Genomic DNA, 22,853 nt, shown 5'->3' with positions numbered 1-22,853 from the left:
GCAGGAAGGGTGGGGGTCTTCACAGTCTTGGAAGCACTCTGTCCCTTTGGTATAAGATGCTCCATAAAGGGTTGGAGACTGGTCTACCTCTCTAGGAATTCACCCTCAGTTCTTCCTGATATGACACAAGGAAAATATTAATATCCCTCTGTAATCAAAGGGGGGAAAATAAATTGCAAACTGTTAGAGAGATGATGTGACTTGTTGGACCTGAGAGCAGTTTATAAGTGACAGTCGCTTCTCCTAAAATAGAACCAAGACTGGAACATGCATCATTTTCCAACCCCTAATCTAGAGACTTTTCTCGCCATGCTTACTGCCATTTATAGTACTCTCAGACAGTCAAATTTGGGAAAGGGAGGAAGTTGAGTCTTGGAGCCTGGGCTGAAGAATCCCCTTGATGACTTGGATGCAATTTGGATCTGAAAAGCTGATGGTATGGAGAAGGCTCTAGTCAAGAACTTAAAACCAAACCAAAACACAAACATACAGACACATGGGAACAGATACACAAATGCCCATTTAATATTAGAGCCCTGAGCACAAATGTAATTTGCCCTTAACCAACTAGTTTTGAAGTTGGCTCCTGACATAGTTTTTGACCTTAGAAACCCAACAGAATGAAGAATGGTTTCCAATACAGAAAAGTTAGGGAGACAAAAGAAAAGACTGGGGAATAAAAATCCAGCTAACTTATCCCCTGAAGATGCAGCCTTACCTGATGAAGTGCTAATTGCGTTGGGTGAGTCTTTGGTGGATAGGAAACATAATTTCTCACACCCCATCAGCATCTGACAATGGATGCTTAACAATCTGGCTAATCAACAACCAATTATCCCATCTGAATTAATAAGGCCTTAAAATGCTTTAATGAATAATAAGGGATATTCCAAAAATTCTCCTATGCATTTTATGCATTTAAGAGCAATTTCTGTAACAGTCGCAGAATCCTACCTTTGCAGATGAGCAGTTCTTGGAAGTTTAGAGATAATACTTTCCAGGGAAACTTTCATTGAATAATTATTTACTTAAGAAAGTGGATCTATGTATGGCTCATTTTACAGGCTCAGTTTCTAAATAAGACTGCTACCCAATAGTGCTTTATGACATGGAGCTGCCTTTGCTTTTGAATTTTTATTTATGTTGACAACAGTGCTTTTAATGATGTTATAACCACAAAGATCAGTCTTACTTTAAGGAGAGGATTTGAAACCCAGTAAAAGCCCCTAAATAATTTGTCAATCAGAAATAGTTCAGTTAAGAGTTCCTATTGTAGCTCAGCAGAAATAAACCCTACTGGTGTCCATGAAGACACAGGTTTGATCCCTGGCCTTGCTCAGTGTGTTAAGGATCTGGCATTGCCATGAGCTGTAGTGTAGGTCACAGATGTGGCTCAGATCTGTTGTGGCTGTGGTGTAGGCCAGCAGCTGCAGCTCCAATTCAACCCCTAGCCTGGGAACTTCCATATGCCATGGGTGCAACTATAAAAATGAAAAGAAGAAAAAAGAAATAGTTCAGTTAAAAAAAAGAGAAAATACCTCTTAGCACATTTTCCTGTGAATCAAAGGAGGCTGGTTTCTGCTGGTGATCTAAGATTAATAGTAATAACTGTATACTCTCATATGTAATTATAGTTTTCTTTCTTAAATGAGGGCTAATATGGCAGCTGTTGTTCACCTCAAGGTGACAGGCAGGCATGGAGAGGGCTCAGAGAAATGAGATGGAGTCTGTTAATTTTCTTTTTGTCATGACAGCCTGGAAAGTGACAATCCTTGGGCTGGCTCCTGGTGTGCCAACTGGACAGGTGCCCAGGTCTCATGCTTAGAAGGGGCTTGAACTTTGTTTAATACTCTTCTGTCACCATCTTGAAAAATTTTTTGAAGGAGGGGTTTTGCATATTCATTTTGCAGTGGGCTCTCACAGTTTGTAGCCAGTTCTAGGGCTAATCTAAAGTCATATAGCTAAAAAGTGAAAAAGCTGGTGCTCTTCCCATGCTATCATCCTTTATTTCTAAGTATAAGAGGAGTTCCAACCTAGTTGGCACATATGCTGAAAGTCTTATGTGTATGGGTTATGTAGCTGATTAGTGTCCTTCATAATGGGGCTGAATTGAGGACTCTCCATTTTTGCAGAGGAGTGGGGCTTGGAGAGGTTAAATACCATGGTCAGTGGGTTAGTGTTGGTACTAGATTTCTGATTTTCTTATTCTGGCAACAAATATGCTAACACAGGCATCAGGACAGGTGTTCAAGCATTACCATTCAGGCTCCAGGTGGCAAGCGAGAACTTCCTCTGCTCCCTACTTCTTGTCTTCACATTATTAGCAGCTAGCTTAGTTTCTAAAGCAACTCATGCTGAATTGACCACAAGTATATGCATTACCCTCTTCCTGCTAACAGTGAATTTTATTTTCCTCTCCTAACCCAATGGAAGCATTTTCATGGTAAGAAGATCCAGAGACCCCAGATGCCTGAGATCCCAATATAGAGCTGATATAGTATGGCCTGGGCCTCATGCTGGGAACATAACAGCCAGACAGGCTACAGAATAAAAAATTTGTCTAGCAAGTTGCAATATGTACATGAACACAGGCCATTGCTGTGTTTCTGGGAAAAAAAAAGAGAGAGAGAGAGAGAAACATACACAATATGAATACTATCTACCCTCTAAAGTGCAATTAACCCTGCCTGTAAATCAGAAATAAGACCATTTAACTTTCTTTGAACCGTAAAAAATGATGCATTGTTTGGGGGCAAGACAATAGCAAATGAACCAGCTGCTCTTCTGCCTCCAGGCTTCCCCACAGGAGAGCTTCAGTTGTCTTAGCTTCTTCCTCCCTCCCAGGGACAGGCCAGCTTCAGTCTGCAGTTGTATTTAGCTGTGGTTTGGCTATTTTCCACTTGAGTGGCTGCTACTTATCCCTTAGAAGGAGGTATTTGTGCACTAAAATGCTTACTTTCCACTGTGCAAGATTATCCCTTCAGTCTTATTTCCCCTTGGAATTCCCCTTGTGGCTCAGTGGGTTAAGGACCCAACATAGTCTCTGTGAGGATGCAGGTTCAATCCCTGGCCCCGCTCAGTGGGTTAAGGATCCAGCATTGCCATGGCTGTGGTGTAGGCTGGCACCTGCAGCTCTGATTCAACCCCTAGCCCAGGAACTTCTGCAGGTGCAGCCATAAAAAGAAAAAAAAAAGAAAAGAAAAAAGAAAGCAAAAAAAAGAAACCCAAGAAATAAGATCATGGCTATAGGGCCGAGGGAGAAGGCCCACTGGAGACTGGTTCCCTGGTGGTCTGGCCCAAGGTCCTGGACTTGGACATTATTGAGAAGGATTTATTGATTACTTTTAGTCCTTCCTAGGGACTAGGCTCCAGAGAGTCTCCTGGAAGGATTCATTTGGTTTGATTTAATTTTTCAAAAGCAGTTTCTAAAAAAATATTTTCCTGGAAACCTTTAGCTTTACGTTCTTGATAAATATCTTTTCAGTTCAGTTGTAGCCAGATTTGCTTGGTGTACCACTCTTCTGAGACCTGAGAGGCGGGGGGCGGGGGGGGGGCTCTCTCACATTCATCCCGAGAGAGAAGGCTCACTTTACCCCTGGAGATCTGAGCACTCAAAATGCTGGCAGGTCTCCAAGGACGAAGACACTCTTTATTTTTCCTTGGGCTAGTGAACAGGGAGGTTCTCTGAGAGGTTGTCATTGAGGCCCTTATTGAAGAGATGGGCTTGAAGAGAAATGGATAATAAAGGGAGCTGTAATAAAAGGATAAACAGCTCATTCTAGCATCAGAGATTCTCAGTGGATGAGGAATCAGGGAATTAGGAAGGCACGGCCCTCTTTAACTGCTAGGATTTCAGAAATCAATGTATGCCTGGCCATTTGGGATTCACAGAGCAAAGAGTGGGTGAAGAGTAAATAGAATCCAAGAGGATGGTATAGAGGCTCCAACAAGTTGGAATAGAAAGTATCAGATGAGCAAGTGGGGCTAGGTTTGGTAGGTAAGATCAATCCAGGACATGGATTCTAGGGCTTTTTATTCTCCAGTGGTTAATGGTGATCTGGCATAACTGCACTTAGCGTAGTTAGATTCTTTCATACTTTATAGGTTGATAGGTACTTTGATTAGCAGACCCTTTGAATATTCAAATTCCAAGTAGAGAGTTGAGAAGTCATATTTTCTTTACTGTACTCTTCACATGTGTTTGTACTTTTTGATTTGCACTGAGAGAAGGTACTGAATTTAAGCAGCGTGAGAGAGCAATTTGGAGGATAAAGAAGGTCTTGGCAAAGGCCGGTTTCCTCACCCCCTAGAGTGAGTGGAGGAAAAACCCAGATGGCAGAATGGTTCAGCTTTTTCAAAACTTCAGCCATTCCCCACCCCAGGCCTGCTTTCTGCTCCTTGCAGAAGTGCTCCTTTGCTGGCATTGGCCTTCCTGCACCTGCCATTATCTGCATTGTGCAGGTGCCAAGTTCAGCCTTGCTGGGGGTGACTTACCAGCCGGAGGCCCCATGCTAAGTGGCACTCAGAGAGGAGACCCCAGGTTTTACCACCATTGTTCCCCTCCTTAGGGTCTGCCCTCACAGGGAAATTCCCCAGAAATGTGGACAGTTGAAACACCCTGCTGATTAGAAACCATCACCATTTTGTTCACTTTTCCATCTTCTCCACATTTTCCCCACCACCTCATATTTTAAATGACCGTTTCAGTCTGGGGAAAATTGAGTTTGGGAAACAACATCTGTGATGGATGCTTCATTTTTTCCTTAGGAATTTCACTGCTGATCCCCTCCCCACTCTTTGGACATCTACCTATCCAGACCCTCAAGATCTGCCTGAGAGGAGCAGCACATTTGTGGGAATTTTCTGAAGGAGAATGCCATTCTCCTATTAGAAACTCTCATTCCCCAAATGAATAGTTGCTGACTGATTGACTGATTGGTGAGAAGTCAAGAAACCACAAAGGTGGATGGGAGAGATGGATCTGCTATTTTTGCCCTCAGAGACACCTCCACCTTGCACTTATTAAACCCTCCAAGAGCAGAGTGTAACCTTTCTATGTATCTGGAGGTGAGGTCGTATCACTGCAGGGCCTCAGCACCCCCATGGCTCACACACTGTTCTTTCCAGGGGGCCTGAGGTGGGGGAAGCCAGAGGCTGCGTTTGCTGTTGTTAAAGAATACCTTTCTCTTGTTCTTTTTCTTAAGAATATTCTTACAAAAGCGATGTTCTCTTCAGCCTGCCATTATGCTAAAAGCTTTTCCTTGGAAGACAATAGCTGTTCTCAGGAAAAAAAGATTTACACGGGGTCCCGAGGGTGTAATGAGCTACCACATGGCACCTGCCTTGGGTTGGGAGTTGTCACTTGTAAGTGGTTTTAAATTAGAGCAGAGTGGAAAAATACATACTTACAGAATTCCCCTTTTGGCTTCTTTGCAAATAATTTTCCATCTTCTCTGGCCTTTGTCTCTTTCTGAGACACCCGATCAGGTATGAAGAACTGAGCTTTGCTGTGGGGAGAGTGGGAAGTGACAGTGGGGGTCCAGGGAAAACAGAAACTCCCGTGAAGTGCAACCTCTCACTCCTGGAAATTTCTGGTTTTTTTTTTTTTTTTTTTTTTTTTTTTTGCCCCGCAGAGGCACATGGGGCCAAGTGTTACTAAGGGATCACTGAACACTGAATTTCAGAGCCTAAACATCCATAAAAGCTATGGAGGGCAGAGTCCCCAGTTGCTGATGAGGGACTGAAGGTCAGAAGCATGAACTGACCTGTCTTGGTCACCAGGCTGGTTGATGGCAGATGAGGTTACTAGATCTCACTTTTTGTCTGGTTAAATCATCCACCCCCCACCCCCGCTTTTTTTTTGGTAAAACATAGCTTCTGACAAATATTAGAACTAAAAACTGAACTACATGTGTATAAAAAGACTTCTCTCTATGGAAATTTTAAATAAAAGGAGTTAGAATTAGAAAAACTAAATTGTACCCTTTTCTTGTCTTGGGAGTTCTATCTTTTCAGGCAACCTGGGCAAGGAGCCATGGCAGAAATTATGAATATAGAGATGAATAGTATGTAATCCTACTCATTGAACTACTCAGGATAGACTCTGTGTGTGTGTGTGTGTGTGTGTGTGTGTGTGTGTGAGGCGTGTTAACAGGTCATTATGCTACAGCAAGTTCAGTAGAAGAACAGAATAGAGGGCATTTATCTTCATAGTAGAATCAAAGGGAGCCTAATACCCACAAGGGGAAGCTGTATAAGCCCCATGTGCAAGATGATCCTGTAGTGACACAGCTCTGCTTTCAAAGAAACCTCAGTCAAGAATCTGAAAACTATTTAAAGAACTGTTTGGGTCTTTCTTGAGAAGACATGAAAGGGGGAGTGTATAAAACACATCCAAACCATGGTAAATTTGTTTTTTTTTCTCATCTTTCTTACTGTTATCAATCTGTACACACAGATAGTGGTTCACAATAATCCAGCCTTTTTCCAGGATAAACCTTTTGAGCTCTATGACATTTAGACCAATTGAGTATTACCTTTCTGCTTCTCATTTTGGCCTGGTCACTCCAAGAAAAAGAAGGCTAAGAATTTTTTTTCTTCCAAGGCTGGTTGGAAGGAATTAGAAAAATTGTAAAACCTTACAGCTGAATAGTTTTACTTATACCTAGTCATGTATTTCATTCTTACAAAGTTTTCCTTAATATGCCACTCTGTCCTTATAGTTCACTCGTGAGTTGACGGAGAAAATACATATTATGCCATTTTGTAATGATAAAAATGAGATTCGGTCCCAATGCCATTTGATCTGGGTCTTGAAGTCAAACTGCTCCATGCATAGAAGTGGAGGAGTATATTTTCAAGTAGGAAAATAGCATTGCCAGAGGTAGGGAGGCCTGGGAATGATTCTCTGAATATCTCAGGGGTACTGGACCACAAGATGTGGGATTGATCATGGGGTCAGACAATAAAGTGGGAAAGTAAGTTGGGCTGAGTAATAAGGAACCTTCTTTTTCATGTTGTTTCTCCTGAAGGCAGCGAGGAGCTAATAGGATATTATTAAAATCAGAGAAATTACAAGATCACATTCATTTTGAAGGAAGATTTTGTGGCAGTAACATGGGGGAAGTATCTGGTAAGAACATTGTGTCCTGTTGCCTAGGACAGAGGAGTTCATAAGCACTTAGACCCTAGATTCAAACTCACTGAGGTTCTAATCTTGGTTCCTCCCCTTATCAGCTCCATGACCTTGGAAAAAAATGCTTCAGTGCTTCATTCCTAGGTGGCCTCACTGATCAATTGTAGATGAAAACAGTACCTTCATCATGGGGCAATCAGAGGCTTGTAAAGAGCTCAGAAGAGTGCCTGGTACATAGGGAGGGTTAAATAAATAATGGCAACTGTAGTTCTCTATCTGGATGATGAGGTTCCCAAGGAAGATGAGTCTATGGGAATGGGGGAAAGGGTCTAAATTTATAAGTGAGATGTCCTGGTGACTGACTGGGAGTAGGGATAAAGTAAAGGGGTTGAAATTTTTCTGCTTTGGGGGATGGGTGCATAGTTTAATGCCAACAAAGGAATATTTGAGAGAGTAAGACTGTTATGGATGGATATTGACTTCAATTTTGGAAATGTTAATTTCCAGAGGTCTGCAAATTATAAAGAGAATTCAGGCACACATAATTATAAAGCCAATATGCTATAAAATATAATCTATTTCAGAGGGAAATAAAACAAATTTTGCATTACCTGAGTAATTTCTCAATCAGCAAGGGCACTAAACGTTTACTCTATGTGGTTACTATAGCAGAAACATGTAATATATTTCATTAGAATCAATCCCAGAACTGTTTTATACTGTAAATATGTTCATGAGATACAACAATTTATATCTTCTTAAGGTAATTACTGTTTACAGAGTGTTTATATGTGATTTACTGTTCCTCACGATAGCTCTGTGAAGTAAAAAAGAATTACATTTATGGTCTCCATTTTTAGATGATAAAACTGAGTTCCTAAGAACTGGAGCTCATATTTATCCCCAAACTCTCTGAATCTTCATCCCAATAACCCTAACCGCCACATTCTACTGCATCTTCCAGCTGAACAAACACAAGAGAAAATCCCTTATCTTTAAAAATAGAATTCCCAGTATACTTGTAGTATAAAGAAATATTAATTAATGTGTTCTAGGCTTCCCTATTGTGTGAGTACATATACAGTCATCTTAACATTAAAAACCCTTGTAATTTTATTAAAATCAAAGTCTTACTGCCTCTACAAGACCTTCCATGCCCTTCTTGCCTGTATCTGACCACTTTACCACTCCGTACCCTTCAGCACACTCATCTTCTTTCTATCCCTTGAACACAGTGACTTAATTACCTTCCTTGGGCTTCTGCATCTGCTGTTCCCGTGGAGTGGAATACTTTTCCTCCATTGCTTGGTGTGGTTGGTTTCTTCTTGCCATGTATTATCCTGGCTCAGGTTGAGGAAGCCTTCCTGAGTTTCCATATGTATATTCCCCAACTCTGAAACTCATATCACATGACCTTATTCTATTTTCTTTATAGCCCCTATCACTGAGCTCCATGAGGACACAGAAACTCTGTGGTATTTTTTCACTGTTGTGTGGCATCCCTAGGAACTAACAGTTTCTACCCCAAAGTGGTACAGACAATATTTATTGAACAAATGAATGAAACCTTTGCATCTATTCTTGCTTCCACCCACAGTGCACAGCCCATAAACCTTGAAACATTACTTCTCCTCTAGGTATTTCTTGGGGTATCTAGGAGTATCCTCATATGTACTCATCAAACAGTCACCCCTATGGGGCATTCCATTCTTCTGTGATGCTTGGGCTTTTCTTGGCAGTTGTCTGCTGTCCTTATAGCTACTGAAAGGACTCTTGCCACTGCCATTGCTGGCGTTTCAGAGAGTTGGATGGATTCCCTGTAAAGTTAGGGGGATGACATTCTCCAGGACTCTGTACCACATCTCAGCCTTGCTTGGCAGTAAAGACTCTCTATGTTTCCTATGAAAAGTAGCTGCTTCTTCACAGGTTGGGCCAGATGGCAAACCATGTCTCCATTATCCAGCTCTTTTTCTCTCTCAGGAGTCCTTCATCTAAAACATGAAAACCTAACCCAAACTCCTCATTTGTCTTCCATATGTACCAATACATGCTCTTAACGGTGGGACATCATCAACCTGCCAGTTCCAAACATAGTCAAACTAAGATTACAAGGTTGTGCTAAGCAGATGGTACTCTGGTGGATTACAGAATCCATGAAAGACTCACCATATGATCATGAGTTTGTTATGAAAGTCCCCTAACGTTTTCATATAATAGGACAATACAGTTTGTTGTTTATGGATGCCTAAGTGTATAGAAAAAGTATAAAATCATACTAAGCAAAGATACACCAGATTCAAAGTAGTGATTCCATCTGAGGATGGAGGAGCAATGACGGGAGGGAAATAGGTCTATTGGGAGTTTATGAGTCTATTGGGTAATTTGTATTTCTTAAACAAAAAGTTCTAAGGAAAATATGACAAATTAACTTTTGAATCTGGATAGGTGGGTGCATGGGTGTCTTTCATATTATTTTCTGAGTGTCTCCAACTATAATTGTAGTCTATATTTAAAATTAAAATTTAATTTAAAAATTAAAAATGCCAAGTATTATCATTATACTAAAAATTAATATATTGAAGTAAAATGTGACCTTAATACCATATTTATCCTATTATTCCTTAAGCAATTGTTGTGAACAGTTTCATATTTTTCTTCAGTGAGCAAACACACGTACATACACAGAAATATACATTCAGACATAAACACATGAACTCTAATATACTGAGTCTTAAAATTTAGATGAAATAAATTAGTTTTGCAACTATTTCTTCCAGTCTGTGACTTGCCTTTAATGCACATTATCAATTATTTTGACCTTTTATAGTCTACTTTATTTTAGATCTAATCTTTCACTATGAATTTTTCTCTTTTTTTTTGGTCTGAAGAACTTTAATATTTCTTGTATTAGTGGTAAGTTTGCAGGTAATAGCTATGCTTTTATTTATTTATTTATTTATTTTTTATTAGTCAAATGAATTTATCGCATCTGTAGTTGTATAATGATCATCACAATCCAATTTCACAGGATTTCCATCCCATAACCCAAACATATCCCCCCACCACCCACACTGTCTCCTCCAGAGACCATAAGTTTTTCAATGTCTGTGAATCAGCATCTGTTCTGCAAAGAAGTTCAGTCATCCTTTTTTCAGATTCCACATGTCAGTGAAAGCATTTGATGTTGGTGTCTAATTGTATGGCTGACTTCACTTAGCATGATAGTTTCTAGGTCCATCCATGTTGCAAAAAATGATGTTATTTCGTTCTTTTTAATGGCTAATATTCCATTGTGTATATGTACCACTTCTTCTTGATCCACTCCTCTGTCGATGGACATTTAGGTTGTTTCCATGTCTTGGCTATTGTAAATAGTGCCGCAATGAACATCGGAGTACATGTGTCTTTGTGAGTTGTGGTTTTCTCTGGGTAGATGCCCAGGAGTGGGATTGCTGGATCAAATGGTAGTTCTATGTTTCGTTTTCTGAGGAACCTCCATACTGCTTTCCATAGTGGTTGCACCAATTTACAATCCCACCAACAGTGTACTAGGGTTCCTTTTTCTCCACACCCTCTCCAGCACTTATTGTTTGTAGACTTTTTGATGATAGTCATTCTGGCGATGTAAGGTGGTACCTCAGAGTGGTTTTGATTTGCATTTCTCTAATAATGAGTGACGTTGGAACATCTTTTCATGTGTTTTTTGGCCATCTGTATGTCTTCTTTGGAGTATTGTCTGTTTAGATCTTCTGCCCATTTTTGAATGGGGTTGTTTGGTTTTTTGGTATGGAGCTGCAGAAATTGTTTATAAATTTTGGAGATGAATCCCTTGTCAGTCGATTCACTTGCAAAGATTTTCTCCCATTCTGTGGGTTGTCTTTTTGTGTTGTTTAGGGTTTCCTTTGCTGTGCAGAAACTTTGAAGTTTGATTAGGTCCCATTTGTTTATTTTCATTTTTGTGGTCAATACACTGAGAGGTGGATCTGAGAAGATGTTGCTGTCGTTTTTGTCAGAGAGTTTGGCCTGTGTTTTCCTCTAAGAGTTTTATAGTGTCTGGTCTTATATCTAGGTCTTTAATCCACTTGGAGTTTATCTTTGTGTATGGTGTTAGGGAGTGTTCTAATTTTGTTCTTTTCCATGTGGCTGTTCAGTTTTCCCAGCACCACTTATTGAACAGATTGTCTTTTCTCCATTGTATATTCTTGCCTCCTTTGTCATAAATTAGTTGGCTGTAGGTGCATGGGTTTAATTCTGGGCTTTCTATCCTGTTCCACTGATCTATATATCTGTCTTTGTGCCAGTGCCATGTGGTTTTGATGATTGTTGCTTTGTAGTATAGTCTGAAGTCAGAGAACCTGATTCCTTCAGCTCCATTTTTCTTTTTCAGGATGTCTTTGGCTATTCTGGGTCTTTTGTGCTTCCAAACAAACTTTAAAATATTTTGTTCAAGTTCTGTGAAGAATATCCTTGATAATTTTATAGGGATTGCATTGGATCTGTAGATTGCCTTGGGTAGTATAGTCCTATTGATAATATTGACTCTTCCAATCCAAGAGTATGGTATATCTTTCCACCTATTTGTGTCATCTTTGATTTCTTTCATCAGTGTCTTACAGTTTTAAGAGTACAGGTCTTTTGTCTCTTGAGGTAGGTTTACTCCTAGGTATTTTATTGTTTTGGATACGATGGTAAGTGGGGTTGCTTCCCTAATTTCTTTTTCTGCTCTTTCATTGTTAGTGTATAGAAATGCTGTTGATTTCTGTGTATTGATTTTGTATGCTGCAACTTTGCCAAATTTGTGGATGAGCTCTAATAGTTTTCTGGTACTGTCTTTAGGATTCTCTACATATAGTATCATGTCATCTACAAATAGGGATAGTTTTACTTCTTCTATTCCAATTTGGATTCCTTTTATTTCTTTTACTTCTCTAATTGCTGTGGCTAGGACTTCCAGACCTATGTTGAAGAGTAGTGGCAAGAGTGGACATCCTTGTCTTGTTCCTTATCTCAGCAGGAATTCTTTCAGCTTTTCACCATTGAGAATGATGTTTGCTGTGGTTTGTCATATATGGTCTTCATCATGTTGAGGTAGGTTCCTGTTATGCCCACTTTCTGAAGGGTTTTTACCAGAAATGGGTGTTGGATTTTGTCAAAGGCTTTTCCGAGTCTATTGAGAGGATCATATGGTTTTTATTCTTCAGTTTGTTAATGTGGTGTATCACACTGATGGGTTTGTGGATATTGAAGAACCCTTGCATCCCTGGGATAAATCCCACTTGATCATGATGTACCATCCTTTTAACGTATTGTCGGATGTGGTTTGCTAGTATTTTGTTCAGGATTTTTCCATCCATGTTCATCAGTGAAATTGGCCTGTAGTTTTCTTTTTTTGTGGAATCTTTGTCTGGTTTTGGTATCAGGGTGATGGTGGCCTCATAGAATGAGTTTGGGAGTATCCCTTCCTCTGCGATTTTTTGAAATAGTTTCAGAAGGATAGGTGTTAGCTCTTCTCTAAATGTCTGATAGAATTTGCCTGTGAAGCCATCTGGTCCTGGACTTTTGTTTGTTGGAAGTTTTCTAATCACAGTTTCAATTTCAGTTCCTGTGATGGGTCTGTTCATCTTTTCTATTTCATCTTGGTTTAGTCTTGGAAGATGGTACTTTTCTAAGAATTTGTCCATCTCTTCTAGGTTTTCCATTTTATTGGCATATGGTTGCATATAGTAGTCTCTTATGATCCTTTGTATTTCTGTGATGTCCGTTGTTACTTCTCCTTTTTCATTTCTAATTTTATTGATTTGAGTCCTCTGTCTTTTTTTCTTGATAAGTCTGGCTAGGGGTTTATCAATTTTGTTGATCTTTTCAAAGAACCAGCTTTTCATTTCATTGATCTTTTCTATGGATTTCTTTGTCTCTATTTCATTGATTTCTGCTCTGATCTTTATGATGTCTTTCCTTCTACTAACTTTAGGTCTTGTCTGTTCTTCTTTCTTGAGCTGCTTTAGATGTAAAGTTAGCTTGTTTTTTTTTTTGAGCTTTTTCTTGTTTCATGGGGTGGGCTTGTACTGCTATAAACTTTCCTCTTAGAACGGCTTTTGCTGCATCCCATTGGTTTTGGAGTGTCATATCTTCATTGTCGTTTGCTGCTAGATATTTTTTAATTTCCTCTTTGATTTCTTCAGTGACCCACTTGTTGTTGAGTGGCATGTTGAGTCTCCACTTGTTTGTGTTTTTTGCAGGTTTTTTCTTGTCTTTGATTTCCAGTCATATAGTGTTGTGGTCGGAAAAGATGCTTGGTATGATTTCAATTTTCTTAAAGTTACCAAGGTTGGATTTGTAGCCCAGGATGTGATCCATCTTAGAGGATGTTCCATGTGCACTTGAGAAGAATGTGTATTCTGTTGCTTTTGGATGAAATGTCCCATAAATATCTATTAAGTCCATCTGGTTTAATGCTTCATTCAGGGCCTGTGTTTCCTTGTTGAGTTTCTGTCTGGATGATCTGTCCATTGCTGTAAGTGGGGTGTTAAAATCCCCCACTATGATTGTGTTTTTGTTGATTTCTCCTTTTAAGGTTGTTAGCAGTTGCCTTATATATTGTGGTGAAACTGCTTTGGGTGCATATAAATTTAAAATTGTTATATCATCTTCTTGGATTAATCCTTTGATCATTATGTAATGTCCTTCTTTGTCCCTTAAAATATTTTTCCTATTAAAGTCTATTTTGTCTGATATGAGTATTGCTCCTCCAGCTTTCTTTTGATCCCCATTTGCATGAAATATTTCCTTCCATCCTCTCACTTTCAATTTGTATGTGTCCCTAGAAGTGAAGTGGGTCTCTTGAAGACAGCATATATATGGGTCTTGTTTTTGTATCCATTCAGCCAGTCTATGTCTTTTGGTTGGGGCGTTTAAATGTAAATAATTCACATTTAAGGTAATTATTGATATGTATGTTCTTATTGCCATTTTATTAATTGCTTTGGATTCATTCTTGTTGCTCTTTTTGTCTTTCCTTCTTCTCTTGTTCTTTTCTGCCTAGAGAAGTTCCTTTAGTATTTGTTGTAAGGCTGGTTTAGTGTTGCTGAATTCTCTCAGCTTTTGCTTATCTGTGAAGGTTTTGATTTCTCCCTCAAATCTGAATGAGAGCCTTGCTGGGTAGAGTAATCTTGGTTGGAGGTTTTTCCCTTTCATCACATTAAGTATATCATGCCACTCCCTTCTGGCCTGTGGAGTTTCTGTTGAAAAATCTGCTGATAACCTTATTGGGGTTCCATTGTATGTTATTTGATTCTTTTCCTTAGCTGCTTTCAAGATTTTCTCTTTGTCTTTAATTTTGGACACTTTGATTAATATGTGTCAGTGTATTCGTCCTTGGGTTTATTTTATATGGTACTCATTGTGCTTCCTGGATTTGAGTGAGTGATTCATTCCCCATGATAGGGAAGTTTTCGGCTATTATCTCTTGGAGTATTTTTTCTGTCTCCTTCTCTCTCTCTCTCTCCTTCTGGCACCCCTATAATATGGATGTTGGTGCATTTAACGTTGTCCCAGAGTTCTCTGAGACTCTCTTCATTTGTTTTCAATCTTTTTTCTCTGTTCTGTTCTGCATCTATAATTTCCACTAATCTGTCCTCCACCTCACTTATTTGTTCTTCTGCCTCTTGTATTCTGCTGTTAGCTGCTTCTAGTGAATTTTTTATTTCAGTTATTGTATTTTGTATCTCTTCTTGTTTAAGTTTTCTATCTTGTATCTCTTTGGTCAGTGTTTCCTGTAAGTTATCCATCTTTGCCTCCAGTTTATTTCCAATATCTTGCATCATCTTCAGCATCAACAGTCTAAAGACTTTTCCTGGAGGCTGAGTATCTCCTCATGGCTCAGCTGTTTTTCTGGGGTTTTTCCTTTCTCCCTCATCCGAGTTATAGTTCTCTGTCTTTTCATTTTTATAGGTTTTTGGTGTGGTGACCTTTTTACAGATAATAGAGTTGTAGCCTCTCTTACTTCTGATGTCTGCCCCCCTGTGGCTGAGGTCAGTACGGGGGGGCTTGCTCTAGGCTTCCTGATGGGAGGGGCTGATGCCTGCCCACTGGTAGGTGGAGCTGATTCTAATCCCTGTGGTGGGTGGGGTTTAGTCTCTGGGTGGGATTAGAGGCAGCTGTGTGCTTGAGGGGTCTTTAGGTAGCCTGTTTACTGAGGGGTGGGGCTGTGATCACACCTGGAATGTTGTTTGCCCTGGGGCTTTTCAGCAGCTGACTGGGGCCAGATTTTCCAAAAATGGCCCCCTCCAGAGAAAGGCATGCTGCTGAATATTCCCAAGAGCTTTGCTTCCAATGTCCTTCCCTCACAACAAGCCACATTCACCCCTGTTTTCCCTGGATGTCCTCCAAGAACTGCAGTCAGGTTTGACCCAGATTCCCATGGAGACTGCTTTGCCCTGGGACCCAGTGCACGTGAAAATTTGTGTGTGCCTTTTAAGAATGGGGTCTCCATTTCCCCCAGTCCCATGCAGCTCCTATGCACATGCCCCACTGGCCTTCAATGCCAGATGCTCCAGGGGCTCTTTCCCCTAGTGCCAGATCCCCAGGTGTGGTGACTTGACGTGGGGCTCAGAACTCTCACTCCTGTAGGTGAGTCTCTGTGAATAAGTTAGTTTCCAGTCTGTGGAGCTTCCCAGCCAGGAGGTATGGGGTTGTTTATATCACAAAATCGCCCCTCCTACCTCTTGATATGTCCTCCTCTTTTTCTTCCAGAGTAGGATATCTTTTTTAAGGTTTCTGGTCCATTAGGGTGAAGAATGCTCAGTCTTTTCTTGTGAATTTTGTTGTTTTTAGGAGAGAAGTTAAGCTCCAATCCTTCTATCCTGCCATCTTAATCCCATCTACTATGCTTTTATTTTTATGAAAAAGTCTATTTTCTTTTATTTGGAAGACTTTTTTTTGCTGAGTATAGAATTCTAGGTTGACAGATTTTTTTTTTTTCCTTCAGTGTATTAAAAGATGTTTTTACAATGCCTTCTGGCTTTCATAGTTGCTTGGAAGAAGGGTGCTATAATTGTTACCTTTTCATTTCCTAATTAGGCAGTATTTTATTTGTTTCTGGTTGCCCTCGAGATTTTATCACTAAATCATTGGTTTTAAGCAGTTTGACTGTAATCTGTGTGGATGTGATGTGTGTATACATATACATATATGTGGATGTATGTATCATTTACCCTGCTTTGGATTCTCTGAGCTACTTGTACCTGGGACAATGTGTTCTTTTCCTTAATTTTTTGAAAAAATCCAGTATTTATGTCTTCAAATATTTATTCTCTCCTGTTCTCTTTTCTCATTCTAGGAACCCAATTATATGCATGTTAGAACTCTTCGTATTATCCCACAGCTCTTGAATGCTTTGTTCTGTTTTCCTTTCATTCTTTCTTACTGCTTGTTTAGTTTTGTATAATTTTATTGATCTTTCTTCAGATTCAGTGTTTATTTTGTTACTGGTTCAGCCTTCCAGTATGCCCACCAAGAGAATTCATATCTGATAAAATTTTAAAAAATTTATAGCATTTCCATTTTCTATTTTTATCTCTTTCTCATAGTTTCCTTCTCTTTACCAAAATTCCCCAGCTGTTCATTTATATTTTATTTCTTTTGCAATGGATTCTTTAACATATTAATCATATTTATTTGAAAGTCCCTATTTGGTCATTTCCACATTTAAATATGTTTTTTTTAAAATTAAATATTGGGTGATCAGTATGTATAGAAGAATTTTAGAGAATGAGATCAATACCATTAATATTTCTGCCCATGCGGGGTGTAGTGAGTGTGGTCAAGAGTGGGTTTTGTTCTCATGCTCTCAGTGTGCCACAGGCATCAATTCCCTCCAGTGGTTCCTCTATAATCATGTGCTTAGTATAGGCTCTAGGGTGTGTGTGTGTGTAGGGGAGCAATGGTTCTTGGTGTCCTGGCTCAACCATCAGCTTTCAGCAGTCCCTTCTTCCTCTTATTCTCCTCCAAAGGGGAAAAGCCTTTTCCTCTTACATTCTTTGGAATTCAGTTCATTCAGCTGCTTTGTAATCCTAACTTCTGATACACTCAAGGAAAATTAGATAGATTATTCAGCTCCTTTTTTTTTTTTCTTCTTGGTTAGGATGAGAGCAATGTTCTCCAGTGCTTTTTACATGTTTCCTCTGAGAAGGCTGTTAAGAGTATTTATACTATTATTCTATTAACAGAAATCTGGAGTTCCAGTTGTGGCTCAGAGGTTAATGGACCCGACTACGGTCTATGAGCATGAGGGTTTGATCCCTGGCCTTGATCAGTGGGTTAAGGATCCGGCTTTGCAGTGAGTTGCAGATGCGACTTAGATCCTGTGATGCTGTGGTTGTGTTGTAGGCCTGCAGCTACAGCTCTGATTTAATTCTTAACCTGCAAAACTCTGTATGCCACAGGTGCAGCCCTAAAAATATTTTAAAAAAAAAGAACAAAAGAAATTCTCACCTCTTTACCTCTGCATTAACATCCCATTCTCTATTGCCCTTTTAGTTTCAATTATTATATTTCTCACTTCCAGAAATTTATTTGATCCTTTTCCATATTAGTATTTTGCTTTTTGAGTCATTTCTTGCTCATATTTCAAATTTCTCCTTCATTTCTTTAAACATTGTTTTTTATATTGTTATTCTATATTGTTTTTCATGAATCTAATATCTTCTGTCTTTGCTGGAGTGGCTCAGCATGTTAAGGATCTGGCATTGTTACTGATGTGGCTTGGGTCACTGCTATGGCACAGATTGTATCCTGGGCCCAGGAATTTCTGCATGCTGCAGACTGAGCCAAACAACAACAACAACAACAAAATCCAATAAATCATGTTTTTGATACTCTAGTGCTCCTTTTTGTCTCTGCTGCCTCTTACTATAGCACCTGTTTATTGGTTTGCTTTCTAATTTTTGGCACTAAGTCCCTCATTTTATCTGGAATTTTGTCTCTGGGAAACCTTTGAGGTCAGAATCAAGGCTGCTTTATTTAAGAAAGCATTTGTGTTTGCTTCTGCTAGTTATCTGAAAATGCTAGCATATGGGGATGATGATATCACCTACCCTAAATTTGGGGAACCACATATAGATCATGAATTCAAATGTATGTGGAAATTTGCTTATAGTTTATGCACTCCTAGGGAAATTTTATAAGAGAAAGTTGTTCTGTCTCTCTCTTTCTTTGAATTGAGAGTGAAGACCTTTGGGGTCTCAGCTTTATGCAAGAATCTCCTAATCAATGCCCCACCATGGCTGAGTCCCATGCTTCATTTCTCTGTGTCTCCTGAAGCCTTCAAAGCAGAAGCTCAAGGTCTCCAAGGCTTCAGTAGAAACCCTCTGGTGAAGTGTAGGCTTTGATGCTTGCTTACCTTCCAATATTTCTTTGGTCTCACTTTGTTTTTGGCATCTAGAAATTTCCCTTTTTTTTTCAGACCAACTCAGCAATGCATTGAAAATGATTTTTGAAAAAAAATAGTTTATTTTAGTATTTGGTTGTTTCATTTGGGGAATTTCTCAGAATGTTTAGTCTATTATTCTGCTGGAAATTGAGGTTTTTACTCCTTGATCTTTCCACTTTACATTCTACTTCTTTCCATTAGAAAGAAAAATGAAAGTCTATTTTTTGTTTACTATAATGCATAATGTGAATTTGAAAGTCTGTTTGTGAATCTGCACTAGTATACCTGCTATTATATATTTGGAATTGACATTAGTCCTGCTAAAAGAATAATCTTTCCTTTCCGCTTCTTGGAATACTTCTTTTTACCTCTTAGCAGAATGTAGGGATTTTAGTAAAGAAATATTTTGAAAAACTTAAATTAAGAATCCATCTAAGGACCATGTATGCTCTTATGCTTCCTGCTTATTTTCTTGAATATCATGAATATCAGCAGAAGAGCGGGTTTTGTTTTGTTTTGTACTTCTCCTTTAAAATGACTGATTCACCTAGAGAGGCCCTCCTCTTTCTGATTTCAGTCACTCACATCAATACCAGAAACCTCCAAAAGACATGTTATTTAACCCACCCCAGCTGTTCTACCCTATGAAGCTTGCTTGAGGGTCTCTGGCTGTGGCAGGGTCTCCTCATTCCCTTTGCAGCTGGTACACAGTCTCTTGGTCACCATAGTGGAATTTCTAAAATGCAATGTGCAGGGCAGGTATATTTAATACAGTTGGGGCAGTGAATTATCTCAGCATAGCTGATCAATGTTCCCAAGTCTCTCAAATAGCCAAGATAGAGTGATACAGTAGTACCTGGAGATGGATCCCAGCTATTCTTTCATAAATCATGTTCATGGACCTACCAGGATCCTTCATTTCACTCTGTTAGAAGTGGGTGGTGAGTGATTGCGACAGCAGGGACTCCTTCCACCCCAAAACAAAACATACACAGTCACATTGCAAGGCTGACTTACAGAATGCTAAGATTGTGATATAATACTCTTTCTCTCTTCCTCTTTTTTAAATTTAACTTTAATTTTTTTTATATTTATTACTTAGGGTATAGTTTATTTATAGTGTTGAGTCAATTTCTTCTGTATAGCATAGTTACCCAGTCATACATATATAAGTATATTCTTTTTCTCATATTATCTTCCATTATGGTTTATCCCAAGAGACTGGATGTAGTTCCCTATGCTGTAGATTAGGACCTCATTGCTTATCTATTATAAATGTAATAGTTTGCATCTACCAAACCCAAACTCTCTGCCCATCCCACTTCCTCTCCATCCCCCTTGGCAACCACAAATCTGTTCTCTATGTACAAAATCCATTTCTGTTTTGTAGATAGGTTAATTTGTGACATATTTTAGACTCCACATATATGAGATATCATATGGTATTTGTCTTTTTCTTAGCGTGAGAGTCTCTAGTTTCACCCATGTTGCTGCAAATGGCATTATTTTGTTCTTTTTTATGGCTGAGTAGTATTATATTGGGTATATATATCACATCCTAATCCATTCATCAGTCAATGGACATTTAGGTTGTTTCCATGTCTTGGCTATTGTGGATAGTGCTTCTATGAACATCAGGATGCATCTATCTTTTTGGATGAAAGTTTTGTCCTGATAGATGCCCAGGAGTGGGATTGCTGGGTCATATGGTATTCCATATTTTCTTTTCTGAGGAACCTCTGCACTGTTTTCCATAGTAGTTGTACCAATTTACATTCCCACCAACATTGAAGGAGGGTACCCTTTTCTCCATACCTTCTCCAACATTTGTAATTTGTAGACTTGTTAATGATCACCATTTTGACCAGTGTGAGGTGATACCTCACTGCAGTTTTGATTTGCATTTCTCTAATAATTAGTGATGTTGAACATTTTTTTTTCATGTGCCTACTGGCCATCTCTATGTATTCTTTGGAGAAATGTCTGTTTTTTCACAAATGACATAACTGACAAGGACCTCCAAAATATATAAACAACTCCTACAGTGCAACAACAAAAAAATGCAACTCAATTGAAAAATGGGCAGAAGATCTCTTCTTCTTGAAAGTAGGTATTGAAATTAGTGGAGAAACAATGGTGGATGCAGATGATATGGCATTATCCAATTTGTTTGTGATGGTTTCCTACTCCCATTCTCCCACAATGAAGTTGGAAAATAAGAAGTAGTTTGGCCAGACAAGTTTTTGTAAACAAGAGCCTCTTGCAGCCATAGCTGGAAGATCATTCCACTGATTCCAGGTGCAGGAGAGATTCAAGAACACAGACTCTGTGCTGAGTCACTGAGCATATTAACTGCCTGAAATGTGATAATTGAAATGTATGGCCATAGCCACCTTGCTAATGATCTCTTGATGGAGCTCTGCCCTCAAGCTGGTGTGTGTGCCACTGCCTTTTCCCAGGAACAGATGAGCACATTAAGAGCTTATATGCCTCAACTCAGAGGCAATTGGTGGTGCCCCAGCATTCTATGTGCACCCTCTTTGTAGCTGACTTTCTGTGGCTCATTTAGCATTGAGTCCACGTGGCAGCTGTGGGTTTTGACGTCCTAGAATTTTATAAGGCAAGGGCGTCCTCAACACGTACTGATGCACACCTGGGTTGGAAGTGGCTATTCATGAAACTGACAGGGTAAAACCCTAATTAGAAAGACCAGCAGGTGCCCTGTACCCTGGGAGACTTCGACAGAGCTGTCATTGTCTCCCCTCAGGCAGGATCATTGGGCTGGAACACTGAGCAAAAAACATTTTGTTCAATGTTCAACATAAATAACTCCCATCATTAACAATGCGACAAGTGAAAGGAGGACCTGCATGTCAAGAGACAAGGGTTTATGCACTGTAGCTGTGATGTGTGCGTCTGGAAACTTTAAGCTGCTGGAGAAGGAGCTTTGACGTTCTGAAAGATGTTCCTGGAAACTCGAGTGAAATGGGTGTGCCCCGCTGGGCTTCAGCAGACTGAAGCTTAATTCCAGGTTTTGGACACAATTTAGGCTGGGAAAGGGATGTGGAGGGGGGAGCATGAATTTGAATCACAATTCATCTCAGTATTTTGCAGGGCTTTTTCATTTCTTTGAAGCTCTGTTTTTCAGTCATTAAAACGCAGGGTTTTAGGCAACTATCTTCTTTGTTTAGGTATATAATATAGTCATGTTTATCGAGATTCTGAACTCTTTAGAACAAATTCTATGTACCATATTGCACTCTGAGTAAACTTGTGCAAATAGTCTTTAATCATTTTTATAACCATTTTTAATTGAAATATAGTTAATTTACAATGTTGTATTAGCTTCAGGTATACAGCAAAGTCACTCAGTTTATATATACATAGCTATATGTATATAAATATGTATATACATACATAAAACTGTATATACTTTTCAGATTAATTTCTATTTTAGGTTATTATAAGACAATGAATATTGTTCCCTTTCCTATATAGTAGGTCCTTATTGTTTATTTTACGCATAGTAGTGCATATATGTTAAGCCCAAATTCCTAATTTATTTTATCCCCCACCCCCACTCCCCTCTGATATCCATAATTTTGTTTTCTATGTCTGTGAGTCAAACAGCCTTTGTTCTTATAATAGAAAAGAAATATAGATAGCCCGATCATATGTTAGTTTCTTAAGCTGTTATGAGAAGCAAAATCCTTGTCTTAATTTCTTTTCAGTCAATAGCAATTCCTATTTCAGAAGGAAGAGGGGTGGAATAGAAACTGTCCTCCTCTGAAGTAAGCTGCGATGTAATGATTTGGTGGGCAACTTACATAGTTTAATTAAGCACTCTGATTAAATCAATATGTATCCAACAGTTCAGCCTGGCAATCAGCTTAATCTCATTAAATGTTCAGGCCCCAATAATTGATTAATAATACATTATCGTTTATGAATTATTGACTTCAAGTTATTATAATCGAGCCTGCTTTGTTCACTGCACCTGCTGCCACATGTTAATTATGAAATACTTAAGCACTTTCCTTGGAATAACTTTAGAGATAAAGCTGATGGGGTTTTTAATGAAATAAGATTACCTTTAGTTCAGAGCTAGCCTTTTTTCAACCCTGTTTTGTTTAATAAAAGGGAGCAGACATGTGACTTTTAAGAGCCATGCTCTAAGAATTAAAAGACACAGTCAGAAGGCACTGTGCCTGAGTTGGAAGGTGACCCTTACTAAGTGAGGTGGATGATGCCATCCTCATAAACCAGTGGATTTTGCTTATTGAGCAAGAC

At 39.1% G+C, this 22,853-nt stretch overlaps 1 protein-coding gene across 1 annotated transcript in view; it reads left to right on the top strand.

The window, feature by feature from the left end:
- AGBL1 (AGBL carboxypeptidase 1) overlaps positions 1–22,853 on the top strand; it is a 794,103-nt gene that overhangs the window by 243,473 nt on the left and 527,777 nt on the right. The gene's annotated exons all lie outside the window — the stretch shown is intronic.

Source organism: Phacochoerus africanus, chromosome 2 (genome assembly GCF_016906955.1).
Source record: "Phacochoerus africanus isolate WHEZ1 chromosome 2, ROS_Pafr_v1, whole genome shotgun sequence".
In the NCBI taxonomy this organism is placed as follows: Eukaryota; Metazoa; Chordata; class Mammalia; order Artiodactyla; family Suidae; genus Phacochoerus; species Phacochoerus africanus.
This window is presented reverse-complemented; position numbering and strand designations above follow the sequence as displayed.